This window comes from Stegostoma tigrinum, chromosome 22, assembly GCF_030684315.1.
Source record: "Stegostoma tigrinum isolate sSteTig4 chromosome 22, sSteTig4.hap1, whole genome shotgun sequence".
NCBI lineage: Eukaryota > Metazoa > Chordata > Chondrichthyes > Orectolobiformes > Stegostomatidae > Stegostoma > Stegostoma tigrinum.
The window spans coordinates 20,797,120-20,804,808 of record NC_081375.1 but is presented as its reverse complement, the minus strand read 5'-3'; the positions used below and the strand labels follow the sequence as shown (position 1 = coordinate 20,804,808).

The 7,689-nt window shown below is 48.4% G+C and overlaps 1 pseudogene; it reads right to left on the bottom strand.

The window, feature by feature from the left end:
* Window positions 1–1,555: 1,555 nt before the first annotated feature.
* Window positions 1,556–4,768, bottom strand: LOC125463519 (somatostatin-like receptor F_48D10.1; annotated as a pseudogene).
* Window positions 4,769–7,689: the final 2,921 nt, after the last annotated feature.

Genomic DNA, 7,689 nt, shown 5'->3' with positions numbered 1-7,689 from the left:
CGATTGCAACTGGAATTCACCGAAGCTGCTAAGGCTGGTTGACAGCTGATACTCAGGAGTCGTTTGCAACGTTTTGGTTTTAAGGCAAGAAATTCATCACATGCGCCATAAATTACTTGTGGAACTGGATCAGTTACCCCAATGGTCTAGTGATGCTGCTGCACTCCAGAGAATTCCCCACCTTCCCAGATTATCACTGCTTCCGCACTGCGCCGGGTTTCTTATTGATTTTCATATCTTTCTGAAGAAAACCAGTGAACATCGGCTGCTGTGCGTGAGGCGTTCTGAGGTTTTCTGAGTGACGTTAATGAGGCCGCAGATCCAACCTACCCTCGGACCCACAATCTTCCCATTGTAAACGCTGTGGTATTAATTTGAGACTCTGTGATGATACTACAACAGGCACATTTCCTGATAACAGTGTCAACTTCACCTTGACCGAAGGTGCTCCAGATTGTTCAGTAAAGTACAGCCCGAAGTCCCAGCTCATTTCCGTGCGAATACGTTTCTTTCAGCAACAACTTAGACAAACAACGAGCCAAAGACCTTCCCAGGAATTATAGTCACTGTGGTTTCGTTATGATTGAACCAATTCGGAACAAATGTCTGTGTATGTGTGTATACATGTATGTCCGTGTATGTGTGTGTGCGTGTGTGTCTGTGTACGTGTATGTGTGTAGTCTGAACGTGCGAGTCTGTGCGTGTTTGTGTGCTGTGTGGCACAGCCTGTGTCGAGCCAGTGTTTGCAAGTTTAGTGAATGCCTATTTGCTGGAAGCTCCTAAACCGAGGTTCATTCCTGAGGAGGAGAGATGTTGGGGAGCGGATTGGGGTATCCGATTGGTCTGTAGGTGTTTGAGGGTTGGGAAATAGTAGTTTGAGAGTTGGCGAAAGGGGAGTGGGATAGGGTTGTAGGTGTCTGTGGGTTAGGGAAGGGGGAGTGGAATAGGGTTGTAGGTGACTGTGGGTTGGGGTAGGGGGAGTGGAATAGGGTTGTAGGTGACTGTGGGTTGGGGTAGGGGGAGTGGGATAGGGTTATAGGTGTCTGTGGGTTGGGGAAGGGGGAGTGGGATAGGGTTATAGGTGTCTCGGTTGGGGAAGGGGGAGTGGGTTGGGCTGTATTAGTCTGTGGGTTGGGCAGGGGGAGTGAGATAGGGTTGTATTAGTCTGTGGGTTGGGGAATGGGGAGTGAGATAGGATTGTATTAGTCTGTGGGTTGGGGTAGGGGTGTGGGATAGGGTTATAGGTATCTGTGGGTTGGGGAAGGGGGAGTGAGATAGGGCTGTATTAGTCTGTGGGTTGGGGTAGGGGAGTGGGATAGGGTTATGGGTGTCTGTGGATTGGGGTAGGGGGTGTAGGATAGGGTTATAGGTGTCTGTGGGTTGGGGTTGGGGGTGTGGGATAGGGTTATAGGTGTCTGTGGCTTAGGGAAGGGGGAGTGGGTTCGGGCTGTACATGTCTTTGGGTTGGGGATGGGGGAGTGGGTGCGGGGTTGTACGTGTCTGTGGGTTGGGGAAGGGAAGGCGGGATTTGGGAAAGGGAGAGCCGCAGCTATTTGAAGTCACACTCGGCGCCTGGGGCAGACTGAGTGCCTGGGGTCTCGGTGCCGCTGTGTAGCCTCTGAGCTCCGGGGCCGGTGCTGTTGTCCATCGGCAGCTTGGTCCTTAGCGGCCAGCGGGGGCAAGCAGGCCCGGGCCAGCGTCTCCAGAAGTTGCCGGACAGGCCGATGTAGAGGAGGGGGTTCGCGCAGCTGTTGGAGTAGGAGAGGGCGACCAGGAGCTGGAAGAGGCGGCGGAGAGAGGGGCTGCCTGGCTTGGTGCGCCACACCAGGCACAGGTTGATGGTGTAGAAGGGCAGCCAGCAGAGAGCAAAGGCCAGGACCATAGCTAGCACCATGGTGGTGAGCCTCCTCTCGGGGTAGGCAGCCTGACTCCTCTGGAGCCTCAGCAGCAACAGGAGGCAACACAGCGAGATGATGCTGAAAGGCAGGAGAAAGCCCAAAACAAAGGTGTAGAGGATAAAGGCTGCAGTCCAGGCAGACACAGGCTCCGGCCAACTGACCATGCAGCGCCCAGGGTTCCCCGTCACCTCGGAGTAGATAACCATGGGCAGCACGGGGAGCAATGACAGAGCCCAGAGGCTGGCACTGACCCGCTTTGCCAACCTGGTGCTCCTCCAGCGGCAGTATCTCAGTGGCTGCGCCACCGCCAGGTACCTGTCTAAGCTCAGCACCGTGATGCAGAAGGCGCTGGCGAACTGGTTGACCCCGTCCAGGAGCATGACCAGGCGGCACAGGGCTCCCCCGAAAGGCCAGCGCCGCAGGGCGAGCTGCACGGCCAGGAAAGGTAGCCCCAGCATGAACAAGCCGTCCGCCACCGCCAGGTTCAACACATAGACGCTGGCCACAGTGCTGGCCCGAGCCGGCTGTGCAATGCTGTAAATAACCAGCGAGTTAGCGACCAGGCCCAGCACACATAACATGCAGTAAACAGAGGCCAGCAACAACTCCCAGTCCCCGGCATAAGCCATATCCTCCAGCTCCTGGCTACCGTTCACCAACCACAGTCCATCCGAGATGTTGCCTGCAGCTTCCCAGTAGAACACATCAGCATCCTCTCTGAAGGCAGACGGCGTTCTTTCAGAATGGTCCATACTTTTATTTGCTGGGATTCCTTTCTCTCTCTCTGTCTGTCCTTTGGTCAATACGCCAGGGTCAAGCTGAGTGTCTGAGGCGTGCTCTGTACGTCAACCTGGATTAAGGAAGTTCCAGCAGGAGAGTGGACACTACCTCAGTTCCCAGCTTCTGCTCGCTGCTGTGCTGTTAGCTTCTTCCAGCGGGTTGCTGCAGCCACATCTGCTCGCTGTTCCCATGGCTGAACTCGTGTTTCCATCATCATCCTCTCACACACCCACCGTTTCCAACCATCCCGGGTATTACACTTTGTCCGCGGCCATCAGTTCAGGCACAGCGCCCACTACAGCAGATCCATTCACCTCGGGAGAAGTTTACTCCTTTAGTTAGGAGCTCGCCTAGTTCACCGACTCTTCCCTCTCCCTCTCCCCAGTTTCACTGTCGACACCAACATTTATTTAAACTCGCAGCGTTCACTCCTCAGAACAGATTGGCCTGTCAAGTCCTGGCTCTCCAAACTCCAACCTCTTCACATATTCATGAGGAGCGGAATATTTTATGGGCCCTCAAGTATTTAGTCAGAAGGAGAAAAAACATCTTGAAGTCAGCTTGTGAGCTTGGGATAAGTTGGGCGAAAATGAATGGACGTTAACTTGGATTTCTGGAGGATTCTGCACCGACGCTGGAAGGAAAGCGAGCTGAGAGCATGTCACTGACTCCTGTTCGATTCAAACTGAGAGAAAAAGAGGAAACGACCCCTTTCTCGTCCCCTTGTCAGGTTTTAATGAGCACTGTATTAAAAGCAGGTTTCGCATAAAACTACACATGCAGCGCACCGCGGATGATTGCAACTATTTGAACTATGTCCTCAAACAGACAGCTCCAGATGCCACTTTTATTTTTTTTTCTCGGCGATTATGTCAAAGTATCCCTGGAATTTCTGTAAATATTCCGGACCTTCATCAATCAGCCTGATCTAACACTTTAACCCCAGTTGGCCAGCGCTGGCCGTTCCAAAATAAATGGTTATTCCTCGAGAATTCCTCGAGCTGAGAGCTCTGAGGCGGTATGACTCCTTCCTCTCGTTTAACCTGGTCTCTTCTGGGTCATAAACACCTCCTAGGTTACCCTTTTGCTAATTTGATCCCACAAACTTCTGAAAGTCACTCCAGCCAACAATTAGATCCCACTCCGAACTGAACCTGTCCATCTGTTGAAGGAGTGGTGGACATATATGTTTCAGTCATGTTTTGCAGTAGCATCGTGCACTGTTCCAAAGTTCGGGTTGCGAAATCATGTGTTGAGCATTATTAGTTAAACAGGGATAAATTAATTCCTGTTACTGGGAGTGCTTGTGGGGCCTAAGAGTTTTCTTTGTCTTATTCCGAGCGGTTGGTCCAAACCTTACTGCTCACTTTTAAAAAGCTTTACAAAGCCTGTACAGTGAACGTAGCTCCCTTCGGGAGACGGATGGTCATGTTTTGCACCATCCTCACCTGCTGCAGATCTAAGTTGACCAGGTTTGCAGACTGACTAGCTCGTTTACTGAGTCAGCCACTGCCACTATCTCAAACTGCCAACGTGGAAAAGAATCACAAAAAGCGATTTGCACCCCATCGTTCCCAAGTCCACTTTGCCGGCTTTATTTTAAGTTCAATTCCCCCTCAAAGCTCCCAGGCTGGGCAGAGCATTCTTTTCTTTTACAGCAATAACTTGGAGGTGAGTCTCAAACAGCGGTTAGTTCCACAGTCCCCGCTCCGGAGAAACCGGAGATAATGTCCATTTCAGTTCGTATGCACTCAATCCTGAAGGTCGTCACCTCTTGCAGTTTTCAGAGAAAGTGCTTTGTTTACAGTCAATCATTAAATCAACCGGTGAGCGGTGTGGCCGGCAAGCAACACGTTCACTTTTCAAACAGATCCATCGGTGAAGAGCTGATGGAGAGAAACTTCCAAGAAGATGACACGCCCGTTTTCACTCCTTGCAAAACCAAACCTCTCTGGACTCCATCGAAAAGCGCTACTTTTAAATGCAGTCATCACAAGAGGTTGGTATCTTGAAGAGGAGACATACTCTTTAAGGGGATTTACACTTTTAACTTGCGTCGAAAAAAAATCTTGCACGCACCATGATCAAACGAGAAATCGCAGGAACAGAGAGCACAGCTCCAGCTGTGGAGGGTGTGAGAGGCACAGACAAGGGGCTGCAGGCAAACACAGTCTTCATCCATGCTCCAAACTGCAACATTCCCGGAAACCGGTTCAGAACCAATTTAAAAAAAAACACTTTTAATTCGTGCACTTTTCCGGTAATTCTTACAATTGTGACCTGTCCCGCGTTTCCTTCAATCTTTCGTGTTTTTTTTTAAAATTGCTGCAATAAATGTTCAATGAACAGTCGCTTCTGCCCGAAAAGGATTCCAATAATATTCTAGGTTCCGTTTGTTCAAAATACACTTTCTCTCCACAGACCATTCTTGAAAGTTCTGTGAATTCCGCGACACAATGGAAATCAAGCCACGTGTACAGCACTGGGTCGTGTTTCCAATAAACATTGAGATTCACATACTGTATCTTCCTAGATATATAAAATATTGCAGCATACATTGGACTCATTCTATTTTTGCCGAGATAATAAAATGTGAGGCTGGATGAACACAGCAGGCCAAGCAGCATCTCAGGAGCACATCTTCGGTCTCCATCTTCGGTCCGCCTCCCCCTCTCTCCCTATTTATTCCAGTTCCCTCCCCCCATCCCCCTCTCTGATGAAGGGTCTAGGCCCGAAACGTCAGCTTTTGTGCTCCTGAGATGCTGCTTGGCCTGCTGTGTTCATCCAGCCTCACATTTTATTATCTTGGAAGCTTTTGTGCTCCTGAGATGCTGCTTGGCCTGCTGTGTTCATCCAGCCTCACATTTTATTATCTTGGAATCTCCAGCATCTGCAGTTCCCATTATCTCTGATTCTATTTTTGCCGGTTCCCTGAGGAAACTGTCCATTCACACACGTTCCTCCTCCCGTTACCCCCTTAATAAAATATTTACCTTTTCTTTCTCATACATAACTTCGCTCCCTCCTCTACTTGCATCATTATTGCTGAGAGGCCGCTTCGGGCTCTAACAATATTCTAAATAAACAATAGCACTTCTTCTGATGGTGATGATGGGGCCACTAATCCAGAGGGTCAAGTTAATGATCTGGACACATAGGGTCAAATCCACCCTCTCCCCCTCCCCCATTATGACAATCGGTGGAAAATAAATTAAATCTATACAATACAATAAGTCAGCACAGGAAAATGCCCTTCGGCGCATCGATTCTGTGCCAAATTCTAATCCCTTTTTAGATCCTTTATTTATTGCCCATTCTGTTTTCTATCCTGCACCCATCTTTTAAGATATTAATTCACAGGGTTTGGGCACTGCTGACCGGACCATAATATATTGATCATCATGAATTGCTCTTGACATGGTGGTGTATCAGCTAGTTTCTTGAACCATGGCAGTCCATGTGGAGTGACATGAGGGTAAGAGTTTCAGGTCTTTCACCAAGTGGCACTGAAAGAACAGCAACATTGTTTAAAATCAGGATTGTGTGTGGCTTGGAGAGCAACCTGCAGTGGTAGAGTTTCTGTGACTTACAGCCCTTGTCTTTCTAGGTGGCAGCCATCACAAGTTTGAAAGTTGTTGACCAAGAAGCCTTGTTGTGTTGTTGTAGTGCATCTTGTAGATGGTACATGCTACTGACGGCATACATCCTTGCTGGAGAGAGTGAGTGTCAACTGTGGTGAATGGATGTCAACCCAGCAGAGTGCTTCAACTTGAATAGTGCCAAATCACTTGAATTCCACCGGAGCGGCTCAACCCAGGCATGTGGTGAATATTCCATCACACTCCTGGCTTGTGTCATATTGTTAGCAGATGGGATTGCGGTAGACTGGAGTTAAGTTACTTGGGATAGAATTTCTGACGTGCTGTTGTAGCCATAGTATTTATATGACAAGTCCAGTTCAGTCTCTGGTTGATAGTAAATTTCAGTGTTGAGATCAACAACGGTATTGCCTTTGGAATGTCAAGAGGAGTTACTTGGATAATCTCCTATTTGAAATGGTCATTGCCGGGCATTTGTGATAAGAATATAACTTGTCACTTATCAGCTCATGACAGGATATTGTCTAGATTTCTTTGCACATAGAGTATTAGAGTATTGGAGGATTTGAGGATTATGACTAGTGTGAACATATCCACCTCTAACATACTGACTGAGGGGAAGTGTTTGATAAAGCAGTTGACATTGGGCCTAGGTCACTACACTAAGAAATTCCTGCAGCAACATCTTGGGACTGAGGTAGTTGGTATGATTCCTTCCAATGGTGAGTTTCTTTACAATTCCCATGTACTTCAATTTTTTCTAGAGCTCCTTGACGGCATTCTAAGTCAAGTGCTGCCTTGATGTCAAGACCAGTCTCACCTTCCCATCTGGAGTTCATGTTTATTGAGTTTGGACCCAGGATGTAGTGTGGTGAGGAGCTGAGTGTCTCTGGCTAACTCAAACTGGGCAGCTTTTTGCTGAGCAGTGGCAATACTGTTGACATCCCCTTTGATTACTCTGCTGCGAATTGAATATACACTGATTCGGTGGTAACTGGTCAGATTGGAACTGTTGTCCTTTTTTGCGGATAGGACATAGCTGGGTAATTTTCTACATTGACAGAGAGAGGCCAGTTTTAACAGCACTAGAACAGCTTGACTCTTGGTAAGGCAAGTTTGGCAGCACAAATCTTTGTTCCTGTTGCTGGAATGTTGCCAGGGCCCATAGCCTTTCAAGTATCCAATGCCCTCAGCTACTTTTCAAAACATGTAGAGTAAGTTGAAATGGCTGAAGATTGACATCCGTTATTTTGGGGACCTCAGGAATAAGCTGAGATGGATCATCCACTCAGCACTTCTGGCAGAAGATGGATGCAAGTGTTTTAGCCTCATTTTTCATGCTGACATACTAGGCTGTCCTTCACTGAGAATGGGGACATTTATGAAGGATTCTTTTCCGATCAGTTTCATTG